Source organism: Bactrocera tryoni, chromosome 4, assembly GCF_016617805.1.
Source record: "Bactrocera tryoni isolate S06 chromosome 4, CSIRO_BtryS06_freeze2, whole genome shotgun sequence".
In the NCBI taxonomy this organism is placed as follows: Eukaryota; Metazoa; Arthropoda; class Insecta; order Diptera; family Tephritidae; genus Bactrocera; species Bactrocera tryoni.
Window position 1 is genome coordinate 863924 of NC_052502.1, and position 14928 is coordinate 878851.

At 35.9% G+C, this 14928-nt stretch overlaps 1 protein-coding gene across 2 annotated transcripts in view; it reads left to right on the plus strand.

Moving 5' to 3' along the window:
- The first annotated feature begins 3896 nt into the window (after positions 1–3896).
- Positions 3897–14928, plus strand: part of LOC120773413 (neuronal acetylcholine receptor subunit alpha-7) — a 94722-nt gene continuing 83690 nt past the window's right edge. For both annotated transcript variants that reach the window (XM_040102282.1, XM_040102283.1), the window contains exon 1: positions 3897–4806. The gene's annotated coding sequence lies outside the window, so the exon portion shown is untranslated. The remainder of the gene's footprint in view (positions 4807–14928) is intronic.

Sequence of the window (14928 nt, forward strand, 5' to 3'; positions counted from 1 at the left end):
AAATGTTGGACTTTTACAGGCAATGCAATCAGCGCAAAACAACACTAACTGTAAATAATGGCATTTATGTAACAAATTTTACTATCCAATTATTTTTGAATGGCATTGAGGAATGCAAAAGGAAAGTTTTGATAATCTGAGATTTATCTGCAGCAAAGCATATTTTGTCCCCAGGCACAATTGAAATACATTTAACATACCAAGCTATTGAACAAATTTTCTAGCTGTTCAATACGATGACAAATTCAAATAAAATATTTTTGTAAATGAATATTCCAATTGTCTTCAAATTCGCATAGCTTGAAATACAACTCAGCGAATTGTTTAATAATTTGAAAAGTTTTATTGGCATAGTAAATTCGATAGCTTTCCTCAGCTTATTACCATTCTGCGACCTTCGATAAGCTTTGAATAGTTTTGTAACAATTTTTTCGTCCTAAAAATAGTTTTTATTTAACCTAGAACAAATTTTTATTCACAGAAATTAGTTTATAGGAAGCTGTATTAATGCAATATTGAACATATGTATGTATGTAAAGTTTCAGTTTCTAACTAAAAGACAAAAATAACCAAAAAATATGCTTCAACCACCACAAATGCTCGCGACTAATATCTCCTCGTTCTTCCCACTTCATTGCCTTCAGCTCAACTTCTTATTTACTCTTCTCTATGGAGAGTTGTTGAGAAAAATGCAGCAGTGGTCGGGAAAGCAGCGAAAAGCCGACAGGTGCCTGTCAGCCAAGAGTCGTCAGTGTCAGTCACATTTAAAAACGCCTTAACCTTAGGTAACTGCATAATGTTGCTTTGGGAAATTGAAACGAAAGTGAAATGCTGCAGCACACAAATAATGCATGGAGCCAGGGAATAAAGTAAATATGCACACACATACATACGTACAGATACATAAAATATATGTTTAAGGATATGTTAATAGTTCGTTTGACCATTTGAATGAGTTTTCTGGCTGAAAGCAGCCCTCATAGGAGTATAAATGCGGTTAAACACTGACAAACAGAATTGGAAAAAAGAAGCTGAAAAGATATACAAAGTAGGACACTTTGCGATATTTTGACCCATTTTGTTTGCTTCAATTTGTGGGCCACTCAGGGCAGAGCTCTTTATTGGGCGTCAAGTTAAAAGTCATATGTATAACCTCCGATTTCAAGGAAACTCAACAATGCTGGTTCAGCGTGTTCATATTTCTAACGAAATTTCATTAGTAGCAGATATTCAGTTAAAAGTATACTTACTGATATATAAAGAATGTTAGAAACATACCAAGCAGCTAATTAAATCTGCTGAAAGTCAATTAAATTAAAAGCAGCGGACACAAAGGCTGTGTTCACATAATTCATTTCTCTTCGCCAGTTCAGATACATATACATACGTACGAGCTTATGTCTTTGTAGTCGTATGAGCATTCTCATGTGTATACTAATCACTGCATTTAAATTAGTTTTATTTACATGAAAACAGTTGCAACTAAAGTTCACTGGATGAGGGGGCAAAAGAGAAAAATGAAAATAATGTTTCCAAGTTTAATTAGGTAATATGTACATACACATACTTTGCCTGTTTTTGTGGAGCCCACTAACATTTCTTATCTCCATCAAAAAATCTTTGCTTTCTCTGCAAACACAGAAAATGGAATGAAAGTGAAATTCCCAGCATATTTGCACATGTGAATGTAGATTTATTGTATTATATGTGTTTGTATGTGAACAACAGTGACATTTCCGCAATATTCATTTAGTTTTATCATTTATTTCACTTTTGTGACTTTTGCTACAAGTTTTTGCTAAACAATGGGCTTAGCTTTGACGATTTAATTCAACTTTCATATTCATATATGAATATGAGAAAGAAAATTCTGCCGCTTGACGATAGCGGCGAGAGTTCAATTAAATGTAATACTATAGGTTGAAGTGTATGCTGAAATGACATTCAAACTTCTTTGAAAAGTTCCATTGCAAAAGTACCTCAATGCTCCTTTGAAAGTATTAGGAAGATAGGCTAGAGGAGCGATAGCCAACAGCAGATATATTTGCGAATTCAACCGAAGGGAGGATGAAGATAAAAATTGTGTGACAATGTATCAACCCTGGATACAACACAGAAAACTGGATATAATGATAAACCTCATTTAGAGAGTCTTCCGTTTATTTCTGATAATCCTTGCGAACTGTTATAATATATAGGGTGGCGCAAAAGTCAGAAGATGATCAGAAGATGCTACAATGACAGTAGTAAACACATGCGAAATACACGTAAATAAACAATGGTACGCTACACTGCGCGCCACAACCGATATGCTGAAGGATACATTTCCCGGGCGCCTAATCTCCCGTTTTGGCGATTTGCACTGGCCAGCAAGATCGCCTAATTTGACCGCTCCAGACTTCTTATTGTGGGGTTTTTGTCAACAAGCCTCAGACTCTTGTAGTTCTTAAAGCAATATCCGTCAAGAATGTGAGGACCTATCGCCGGAAGCTCTGGTCAAAGTGATGGAAAATGCCATGAAAAGGGCTCAAATGACAATCAACAGTAGCGGTGACCATTTACATGATATCATATTCCCGACTTGATGTAAAAAAATTTAAAAGACCAAAAAAAATAATCCACAAGCAGAATCAAAGTTTTTCATTTTTTAAAAAGTTTTTCATTTTCCAAAAAACATCGGAAGATAATTTTTGCGCCACCTGTTATATATTTTTTATAACTTTGAAACATCTTATACAATATATGTAATTATTCTTTTCTGATTTCTCAGTATCGTATTTCGGAAGATTTTCTGATTTTTCTGAATACTCTATAGAACTGAAATTATAATATAGCACTTAAAGTTATTGAACTTGGCTGATCCTTTACATTTAAATTCTTCGTATTATGATGTATTTTCAATAAATAAAAAATATGATTAGATGAAGTAGAAAATGAGACAGATATATAGTACTCTCATTATCGTATTTATTTCAAAATATTCATATAATAAACTAACCGTAATTTGTACTTTTTAGTTTAAAATTGTGATTTCCTTACTATAGAAGGTAAAAAAATTCTGACCCTCAGCATCTCTATTGCAGAGATTCACTACAAATTTTCAGAAAAGTGATATGAATATGAATCGCATTGCACGAGTTCAAAGAAAACTCCCTACCGCCATCGTATGCTCTCTGTTTTGCTAAGAACACGTGATTGTTTTTTTAACTATTGGCTCTCTGTTTGTTTGTTTACACTTGACGTATTCAGGAAAGAGCTCGTATCTGATGTGTTTGATCCGAAAAGAGCTCAGAGCTAAGTTTAACCGAAAAAGAGAGAATGAAAATTGAGCGCATGAACATCAAATTTAGTACATTTTTCAAATAGAGATAACACAGAGGCTCATAATTTGATTGCATATACTTTTCTCTCTTTTATATATTATTTTTTTCATACCGCGTTAACCGAACCCACCTTAGCACACGATACAGAACTTACTGCTATTGGCACAACACGAACTCTTTTCCGCCTCATAACAGACAACAAACTGCTAACTAAGCAGTGCCATGAAATATCTGTAAATACCTCTGTTAGTTTTAACAGCAAAGCAAAACGTAAACAGAGAACCACGAAACCAACAGCTCCGGCAAATGCTACCGCAGCAGCGTCGCCGCCAGCGAGAGGGACCACGTGGACACCAATTATGTGCTCAAGGATGCAGCAATAGCAGCACTAGCACCAACACAAGTGCAAACCCCAACAATTTCAGCAGCGCTGCCTTCATACACAGCCTCCGCATCTGCGATGTTCGCATCTGCGCCTTCCGCCTCAGCTCATTACTCGGCTACTCGGCTGGCACTTGGCTTTTTACCTCAGTCGCAGCGAAGATTCAGTTCAGTTTAGAACGTGGGCTTGAACGAGACGGTTCGCTACTTGTCGGCAGCAACGAGCAATGTGGAAATAGAAGAAGATATTAAAGAATTAAAGCAGAAGCCAAGAGCAGGCAGAGTAAAGTCCCACAAATATACATTTGTGCTGCCAAGTGTTGCGCGGTTGAGAGGCGTTCTGGTGGCCCGTGCCCAAGTGTGAAGTGTGTTCAAACTTAAATTCTCGTTCTTTATATACTGAAACTCTGTGTGAATTGTGAGACGTGATTTTCAGGCTTCTCCGCCTTTGCGGTGCTGGACGAATTCAGCAAATTAATTGTATTACGTTTTCGGTTATCCTTTCTTCTTACATTAAGTTGGCAATGAAAAGAATGTATAAAAAGTAAAACAAATAGAAATAAATTATTACAATTTGTAGTGAAATATAGAGCGCTTCATCAGGACAATAAACGCTTGCTAGCTGCGAGTTGACGGCAGCTATCAGACGCGTTGTCAGACATGCAGTAAAAAAATAAGTGAAATCTCGATAGCCAGTGATTGGAAAGTGGTGGCTAAGTGGAAACAAGCGATAAGTGGTGGAGGCAAAAAGTCTCGGCGAAATAGCGCCACCACAAATCTGTGTGAAAATCGTGATAGCGTTCAAGCATAGCAGTCAGTATTCAGATAAGACGCAAGCACGTGTGTGTGTGTGCTAGTGCAATTATTAATATTGCGTGTTTGTAGTGCGCTTCTTCTGGAGATAAAAATCCAGACCACGAGGGCGCATAAATTTTAATTAAACGCCCAGGCGCGTCCCTTAACAGCCGCTCAGCTCACGGTTTCCGTCTCCCAATCAGCGTCATCATCAGCAATATCCGTTGTGATAGTGAAAAACAGAACAAGGATCCGGAGCGTGCCTCTGGGAGAGCAGCGAAATCACCGTTACCATAAATTTCGAAATGTACGCACCAAAAGTCATTAGTTCTAAATTATTTAGCGTTTATTAAAAATGTGAATGTGCTTATGTTTTATTTTGCTTGCTGCAACAAATTCGTGGCAAGTGAGGCACTTTAGTGATTCTACTTCCTGCTTATTATTTTTGGTCATTTGTGAGATTGTGTTTGCTTTTAATTTTGCGCTTTTGCTTTTTAATGTGTTCTTTGGCAGAGATTGCATTTTGTGCTTTACCGTTATATTTTTTATGCCCTTGCAACATGTCGTCACAGAGTATAATAGTTTTGTTCACCTAACGGTTGCACGTAGCTCCTAAACTAATATAGGCAGATATAGGTTTAAACATATACGGTTATATATATGTAATGACGATTTAAAATCCGGGTGACTGTCTGTCTGTCCGTACAAATTGGGTACAAATGAATATATATTGATGAGACTTGGTCTACGTGTTTCTTGGCGCAAAGAAAATTACGAGTTCGTAGATGTGGGTAGTCAGACCACTACCACGCCCAGAAAACAAAATTAATCGAAAACTTATAAAGTACCATCACTAGGCATCAAATTACGATTTACATTTCTAACTAGGCACAGGAGATCGGAGAAGCAAGGGACATGTATGGGCGAACAAATTTTGAAAAAGTGGGCGTGGCCCCGCCTTCTAATAAGTTTAATGTACATACATATCTCTTAAATCATTTAAACTTGCTCAGCGCAAAGTCCTGCCGACAGTGTGAAAATGGATGATAGCCCCGCTCGGTGCCCATATAACGGTACTGTTAAAAATTACTAAACGCGCGATAAACCTATAACACAATTTGCAAGCGACATAAAATTTTACCTTCGAAATGGTATTATAGCGCTTTAGTGGAGACGCGGTCAAAATTGGACGATGGGCGTTGCACGGCCCACTTTTAAGTGAAAACACATATTTCGAGACCCGCCTGATCGATTTCGACCGTTCATGCTATTTTTCGGGTTTTGCTACACTCATGAAAATGAGTGCAGTTGGACTAAAGCCACGCCTACTTCCCACACAACACAATTTTAAATATCATTCGAAACTTTCACTTTCATTTATTAGGATAACAACCTTTCACGGATAGTGTCTTTGAGGTGCGCCATCTTACGACTAAAAATGTCCCAATTTGTACGAAAACTATTCCAGCCCCTAGGTCCTGAATATGATTAAAATTAGAATGAGTAAAATCCAGTGAAAACTCGCCCTAGACCTCATATAACTAACAGGCTTTATGTACTTGCAGGCACTTCGCTGACTTTAATCCTTGCAAGTTGTGCGGACATACCCGAACTTAGCTCTTCCTTACCTTACTTGTTCTTACTAAAAATAAGTTTGTACTTTATTCGTGTGCGTTTCCTCGGCACGTGCGAGCGCAAATTCTTTTCTTGTTCATTCATTCGTTTGTGGCTGCTCACAACAATCGGACTTGTGGCCGTGAAAGTGGGAACAATATGCATTGTAGCTTTTGAATGTTTTCCTTTCCGCTTCTGATTCACCGCCTTCACGAGGGCTAATGCTGCCGGAACATTCGTAATGTTGTGTTGCATTCCTTTTTGAGCTTTCGTTTTCATTTCTGTGCAAAGCCGCAATCTGGCTGGCTTTTGACGAAATGCTTTCATCTCCTCACTTTTGATGGACGTATCTCTATTGTATCAGTGGTATTCTTCAAATCACACTTTAACTGAGAACTAAATTTTAAGAATTAAATTTCCTGTATTAAAGTGTAAGTCTGATTCTGATCTGTTTCAAGAAGTTACTCATACGCCAAGGTGCTGTTTTATAATAATATGCTTATTAGGGAAAATTTATATCCGATATTAGTTTACCTTAAAGACACTTAAACCAATGATCACAGTTTTAAATAATTTTGGATTGAAATGTACGAAAAATCGCAATTTAATAATTTTTTGTTGTGTATATATTCGACACTTTTTATTTAACAATATAGTTTATGAATCTCCTGACCCATAAAATTATCAATTATGTTATTATTTAAATTACGTAAATATTTGATACAATCAAATCTCAACAATGTACTCAGCCCGAAGCAACGCATTACTAATACTTCTTTGGTCATATTTGTATGCTAATGGTCATTTGTTTTTGTTTTCTTCCACTTGACCGACCAAAAATTGCCAAATGCTTAACAAGTGAAAGGCAACAAAACGTTTTGTCTCATGTCTAATTCGATAGTGATATATTTTATGTCAGCGGGTGCCGAACACATATCTACACATATTTTCATGAACGGGCCGAGAAGGAAATCTCAGTTCCTTATGTGAAAAATATGGTAATTTTGAGGACCCTAAGCTGCAATTTGCCTTTAATAGCAAATAAAAAATCAGGTTATTAATTTTAATGGAATGGAAAGAAACGTAATAAAAGCAAAGGCAATTACTTGCCTCAAGTGGCATTAACAGTTATTTGCAGATCGATTGCGCCTGCAGCTCCGTGCGTAGCTTCTTAACTGCCATTTGTTGCGTTGTGGGATTTTTATAATTGAAACAATGCGAATTACAGTTAACGGTGCAATCATTAAACTACGTTTAGGTTTATGTGTACATGTATGAGTTTGAGTATTAGCAGTGATTTGTCCATAAATATTTTGTTTCTTTTGATATTAATTTAATGTGGCATGCCTCATTGAACTTGTAATATGTTGATAATTGCCCACGTGATCCAAGCATAACGAGTAAAATGCTTTCTATAGAATCGAAATATAATGTGGCTCATGTAAAGCAGCTGTTAAATAATAAATAAATATTAAAAGACTCGCATAAAGTTTAGAAAATTAAATTCTTAATATTTTTTAGTGGTTATATTTCATTCAAATTATGGCAATATCGGCAGGTATTTATTCAAATCTTTCAAACAGTACTAAGGAAAAATAAAGGCAATTGCAAACAGCAATTCATGCAAGAATAATGTTAATGGCACTCCACTCGAGCAGAATTTACGACAATGTTCACAACACCTCACTAAATTTCTCACTGCCATACACATACGCATTCATATGAACGTTATTGTAAAGTGTTTTGAAGTATTTCCTGGGCCTAAGCCTCCCACAGCTTAGAATTACTTTCTTCCCAGACGCTCATAAATCCTTCGTTCCTGAAAAGCCGGAGAAACATAGAAATATTTCGAAAAGTGCAAAAGTTCGCAGTAGCAATAATTAACGGTGCACGAGACGAGAAGTCTGCTTTGAATGTGGAGGCGTGTCATGTTAGGATTCGTAATTAAAGTGGCACCAGATGTGCTAGGACAGCGAAATGGGAGATTTATATGTAAATGTCACAGTTAAAGTAGGAATAATCATTTTCCTTTTTTCGTCTCAGACTTTGTTGGAATGTCAAAACGTTGATATAAATGGTAATAAATTACCAATAAATATTCACTTTACTAGGAAATTTTGTTTATGTTTAATTTGTGATTGAAAATAATAAAATCGATATTAAATTGTATTTTTTGCAGAATTCTTAAGTCAAGTTTTTTCGTTCCTACATCATTTGATCTGATATCTTAGCTTATTTAAGCAATTTACAATTCATTTGTATATTGTGAAGGCCGCAACAACTCAAAGTTTAGTTACGAACATTGCAGCGCAGAGGAAAAAAATACCCAAAGTTGAAATAAATTAAAGCTATGAACGGTTTTCTAACATTTTAAATGCTTCATTTCCTGTAACGGACTACTATAGCTTATAGCTACTATATAAACTGAACGATCCATCCAGTGCTTGTGTGGAAAACTTTTTGTACGATATTTGACGAAATATATTCACAAATCATTGCCAAAGACAATGGTGGAACCTTGAAAGAAATTGTTCAGATTTGAACAAGTTTTCCTAAGTAATTTTTTGTTATTGTGGAGGGTATTATAGCTTCTGTTTTAACCCTGTTTCTTATTTTTATTAAAATTGTGCACTTTTTCCTGTCTGAAGATATTTATTGAAATAAAGGGCTTGTGCACGAACACTCACTCATTCAACTTTTTTTATGTCAAACCAACTATTTTTGTGTATTTCGAGATTTTCTACAAAAGGTAAAGTGTTCTCCAATTTTATTTCGGAGAAGACCTAGTGAATTTATATGCAAACCTTTTCTAACTTCATGCAACAACAAAATAAAAACACATCAAGTAGACATTTTTCGATTTTTCCTGTATGTTGGGGCATGAGAATTTTCTTCCCTTATATTAGCTCTTATCAAATTTAAATTTTTTTAATAAAGTGGTTAAACTTTTCCGCATTTCCGCACACAAGCACAAACCAAAAACATGTGTAAGAAATAAAAATTATTTTAATTCCGAAAATATACGAAATTAAAAAAAAGTATGAACACATATGTGTAATCGCAAAAAAATATTAAAAAGACACGCAAAAGTGACACTTTCGGCATTCCTAAATGGAATAATCTCATTAATCTACACACATGTCATCATTGCCATAATATAAAAGCAGAACGTGTTAAAAATTCCGAGTTAACTAACCATAGATTTTTGCTGATTCGCTCACGAGTGTGTAATTAAAGTATATTTAGCAAACATATGCAAACAAATGAGCATTTTTATGTACACATACATATTTATAATTCTATTCAACGCATTGAAATCCGGAGTGAAATTGCTTTTAATTGATTTGTTTTCATTGGGAAATTCAACATTTGCGAAAAATACCACATTATCTTCCGAAAGTAAAGGCAATGGTAAACCAATGATCGGTTAGTCTTATAATACACATACATATATGTGTACGTAACCTGCTAGACACACTTACCCCTTAAATATATCATTAAAATTATGTACTTAGAAGAGTGTATTTAGTTACATTTTTAAACATATTGGAAAAATAAGGCTATAAATAATGAAACACGCTCACAACCCAAAACATTGCAAATGCATTTTTCTGGTGGGTGGACTTATGTCTTTAAGAACACCGAAAAAAATGTTTGCGATAAAAAATGCAAGGCTGGTCTGCTTTGCTTAAACTTCATTCCCGTATTCAAAAAGCTTATAGTGCTCCGAATATGAAGTATACTTTCAAATACATTTAAAAAAACACACATTGCTTGCCAGCTATTCGGTTCTTTGATCACCACTTGCTAAGTATCATATCGTAATTTATAGTTTTCTCACCACTGAAAAATCCAATGGTTGATTAATCCCACAATTGCTAATTGTAGTAGTACCGGCGTTGATTCTTTCTGCAAATTAAACGCACTCTCGCAACATGTTGCTACAGAGTATTATAGTTTTGTTCACCTAACGGTTTTTGTATCACTACTAAAACTAATCGGGATAGAAATGGATACTAGTATACATACATATATACATAAATGATCAGAATGACTAGACAAACCGAAATCCCGTGATTATCTATCCGTCGGATATTTCGACCAAAAAGGGGATATATTGATGGACTTTGATATATATGTACCTTGGTACCCAAAAGAGGCCGGTATTGCAAATGGGCGTAACTGAACCACTGCCACTAAATTAATATTGTACAGATCGCAGTAGTGAGGGACTCTTGTGGAAAATGTATTTTGAAAGTGGGTAGATCGCCACTCTTGCTCAAAGGAAACCCTCTAAGAATCCTTATACACTGCGAAAATGGGAAAAAATAAGTATGTAATTACCGCGCAAGATTCCCTTAGAATGGCTATGTTGGAAGGTACTAAAAGAGACTAAAAGATAACTCACTGAATAAATGCGCCTCAAGCATTTAATTCACAACCAGGAAGGTAAGGAAGGGCTTTATAGCCCTATTTTATAGTATAAAAATTGGACAATGCCACACCTCATCGCCCATTTTGATCAATTCAAGCAAATGTGATATGTAAGGTTACTCAACCATTCCTACATACACTGTGAAACTGCCAAATCGGTTAACAATCACGCCTACTTTCCATACCATAAACTTTTAAATTTCATCTGATGTTTTCACTTTACAAAATACTAATTAAAAAATGCGTAAAATAAGATCAATGCTTCCATTAGTCCCTTATACCTAATAAACATTTTTTCGAACTTCTGAAAGAAATTAATGAAATTCAGGAAAAATCTCTTTCCAACAAAAGTGTATTCTCTTGCCCAAAATGGATGAAAAAAGGGCAATATATCCCTTAGCTCCATAATATACGAATCTCGAAGATGCGCTTGACTTTATGCCTTAAATATTTGTTAATCTGTGAGGTTTCTTCATGTAAATGTAATATAATAGTGAATATACAATAGTTGAATGCTGAAAACGTGAGATATCGAGCCACGAATTACCTCAGCTCCCATATACTGCATATCCTAGTACTATATAAAATCATTTTTGTTAGATCATAATGAAATTGGGAATTCAAATCCCTTGGTAGATGTTTTTCTCATAAACCCCTTTTAATAAATTTAGCTCTAAATCACCTTATCTCACATATGTCAATTGAGTTAATTAGGTTTTTTCGATTAATGCGTACTGAGTTGTTTCGCAATATTTTTTGTATGAACTTTTGCAACACCTGAAAGTATTTTTCTTCTTTCGATCTTTTCAAATTGCGAGAGTATACAAAGTTCTATTACACACGAACTAAGACCTTCTAGCTTCTTCCTTTTTATGTTCCTTACCACAGGTTGATATATATGGTTTCCATATTCCAAATACACCTGACTTAGAAACTCAATGCATACAATTATTCCTCATAAATGTTGCAAGCCGAAAATAAAAATTTGTTTCCGAAAAAGATTTTATTTTGGCTGTCAGAAACGTCAATTTTATTTCAAATGTAAATTGAAGGCACTTCATTTCGGTTGCAACTCAACAAACCAAGAAAATTGCTGTAAACATTGCAACAACAACAATTTTCATACTTACAGAAAGAGAAGTTATTTTTCCCTCCAAGGTCGATTGAGTCGTAAAGACGAGCGGGAAATGGAGGCCAAAGCTAGGGAATAAAGCGGTCAGGAATGATCACCATTTGGGGTATGAGCAAATCTGCAATGAGACAGAAAGGAAAACAACAACAAGGACAGACAACATTATTTATTTTTTGCCGCAGTAGTACAAATGTGTCACTGGAAATGAAAGAGGAGTGAAAACAACAAACTAGAAGCGACACAGCCTCTGCATTGAGGCCACAAGCGGCTCGTGAGCGGTGATATGCAACAGCAACAAAAACAAGCATAGCGAGTGCAATTATAACAGCGGAAAAAATAAATCAACGACATGAACATGAAAACACCATTGGCAGTAACTTAAAAATAAAAACTCGCTTTCCTCACACATATACACACACAGCAACGCTCATTGACATATGTACATACTTGTACATTCACATACTAACCTTTTTTGGCAGGCCCAAAACTGTGTGTCCCCAATGCCTCGACAAATTCGCATTCGTTCGCGTGAATTCATGTTCGGTGGACGATAACATGTTGTTGTTGTGTGGCAGTGCGTCAGCCCCGAAACAGCACAGTAGAAAAGTAGAAGCAAAAAATTTGCAGAAAAATAAAAATAGAAGAAAACAAACCAAGCGAAAGGAAATGCGTACCAGCAACTGAGAAAGACGCAAGTTCATCGAAACGCACATGGATGCACACATACATCTACACTGCATCAATTGATGCCCCAAGGCCCAATGCCCCGGCGCCTCCATTTTCCATCCAATCTCGAATTCTATGTCAGCAACAGCACCTCCTGCTGTGTTACGCGCCTCGCCACATCCTTGCCACTTGGGACAGGGCGTAGAAGAGCGTTGTATCGGCTCGTTAAACACCCGCCTCTGCTTAGTATATGTTCCGTTATTATTGCCTACAACAAATACTTCCTCACGTCCTTGACATTTTTCAATACTTTTGGGGGCCGTGCCACATACGAGGTTGGGTATGTTGGTGTGTGTTTGTTCATTCATTTTATATGGACTCTTATGTGTAATCGAATAACTTAATGTGGAAATGTTCATAATATATTTACATGAAAGAGTGTGTGGTTCCCATGGACTTAATGTCGAGCACAAGAATTCCGCTGGCTTATTTACTTATGCAGGCAGCCGGGGCCTTACAATTTATGAACATATTTATGTGGGGGATTTGGTGCAGGCAAGCAAGAATTTTTGTTTTTGCTAAAGCCTCTTTAAGACACGCAGATTCCTACCAGCCAGCTGCGCCTTTGATACATATACATATTAACATATGTACATTTGTACATTGAAAGAATTTTAAATATCCTTTTTCTTTCAACTCACTGAGCCCAAAAAACCTGCAACATAAACAAACCCAACGAAGAGACACACTTTCACAGCCACATGTTGCAACTTTGAATAGAAGAGCTTATCAACAATATTTCCTGAGCTTACAGCTTTCAAACTAAATATTTATACACAAGAAAATATAAATTAAGGCTAATTTCAATTGAACAGTAAAAAGTGTGGCACATAAAAATTTAATTTTCCAAAGATTATCCAACAACGAGGTGTGACCCGGAAATTGCAGCAAAGTGGCAATATGGAAACTTCTAGTAAGGAAGTCACTGTGCATTCGCGGTTAATGTGTTGCTGCTAATGTGGCATTGTTGCAACGGTCGACAATGCTGTTATTGTGCTTTTCGCTTTTTCTCATTTCCATGCTAATGCCTTTGCGGCACGCTGAACTGTTGACAGCTCACAACTTGCCACATTTTGTGGCATGTACCTGCTTGTGTAGCATCTGCATTGTTCGCTTTATTCTTGACACTTTTCCCAGAAGCTTTTGCTGTTATTGTTACTGACTTTTGTCGCACTAACTATCCACGTGCCACAATTCGCGTTGTCTCTGCTGCAACAATTGGTGCACTTCGCTGTTATTTATATTGCATTTTGAAATAATTCTTCAATTTTTGCGAATTGTTTCCTTTTTCCTTTACCGTTATACCGGAGTGGCTTTGGTGCCACAGCCGCAACGATGACATAACAAGCAAATGGAGCTGCAATAATGAAAGTGTTGAAATAATAAAGCTCATGCCCCACTTTGGATTGCCGGAAGACAAAACATTTTCCCGCTTTTCTCGCCGGTAGAAGTGGCTTGCATCAATACAGCTGCGCGTAAATACCTGAATTTACATAATTCGTGGTTTATTTCTTGCTAAGATCATTCCCACAGACTTTTTGAAAACATTTCCAAAAAGAAAAACGAATTCAGAGTAAATATTCGCACGTCCCCAAAGAAACTTCTTTTTTCTTTATTCATGCTGCCTAGAAGATGAAGTGATTACTCATATGCTTCATCAGCACCCTCCTTGATGAAGTCCCTTATGCTTAGCTACCGCATTGCCGTTGATATCTTCGTTGATATCTTAATTACTCTATGAATTTGGAACATATAAAACTAAGCTACTGTTAAACAGAAAATACGCAAAATTATAATTCAGAAAGTCATTAAAGTTTCGTTAAAAATAACAGTCCCATATATTATTGCAAGTACCCATATTACCAAATTTGTTGCAAGTACCTATAATATTATAGTTTGTTCAAAATTAAGCGTTAGATGATCAGTCGATATATTTTATCCATATTAAATAGTATAATAAGATTTTTGAAAACATCTTTTTGGGCTTCGAAAATCTTTGGGGATACCCTGTTGTTACATTATTTGAGTGGTAATGAAGGTATTTTCATTGATATTCATCACCTACAATGAATTGTCCTCAACGAGCTTGGGTTCTAAGAAACTGCAGCATTATTTACATCATAAAATCTAAATAACGGAAACCGACTGATGCATTCGTTGCCGCTTTTCAAAAGCAAAATTCAGTTTAAGGAACACAGATGACACAAGTCTATAATCTACAAAAAAGTACTTTTGCTGAAATAACCGTTATTTATTCTGTTTATCTTGGTAAAGGTCGTCTTTCTCATCTAATTTTTTCAAGCACTGAACTCAGACGCTTTCTTGGTGCCAGAGAAAGAGAAACAACATTTTAAAGCTATAAATTGCTTGAAAGGACTAGAGACTAGACTAGTCTCTAGACTAGAGACTATGAGCGATTTTTGACAATTGCAAAAGGGAGCAATTGATATTTTTACTATTCGATTTTTAATCATTTGTTTATTTATATTTGAAGAGTACACAAAATTAATTTAAAAAAAATTT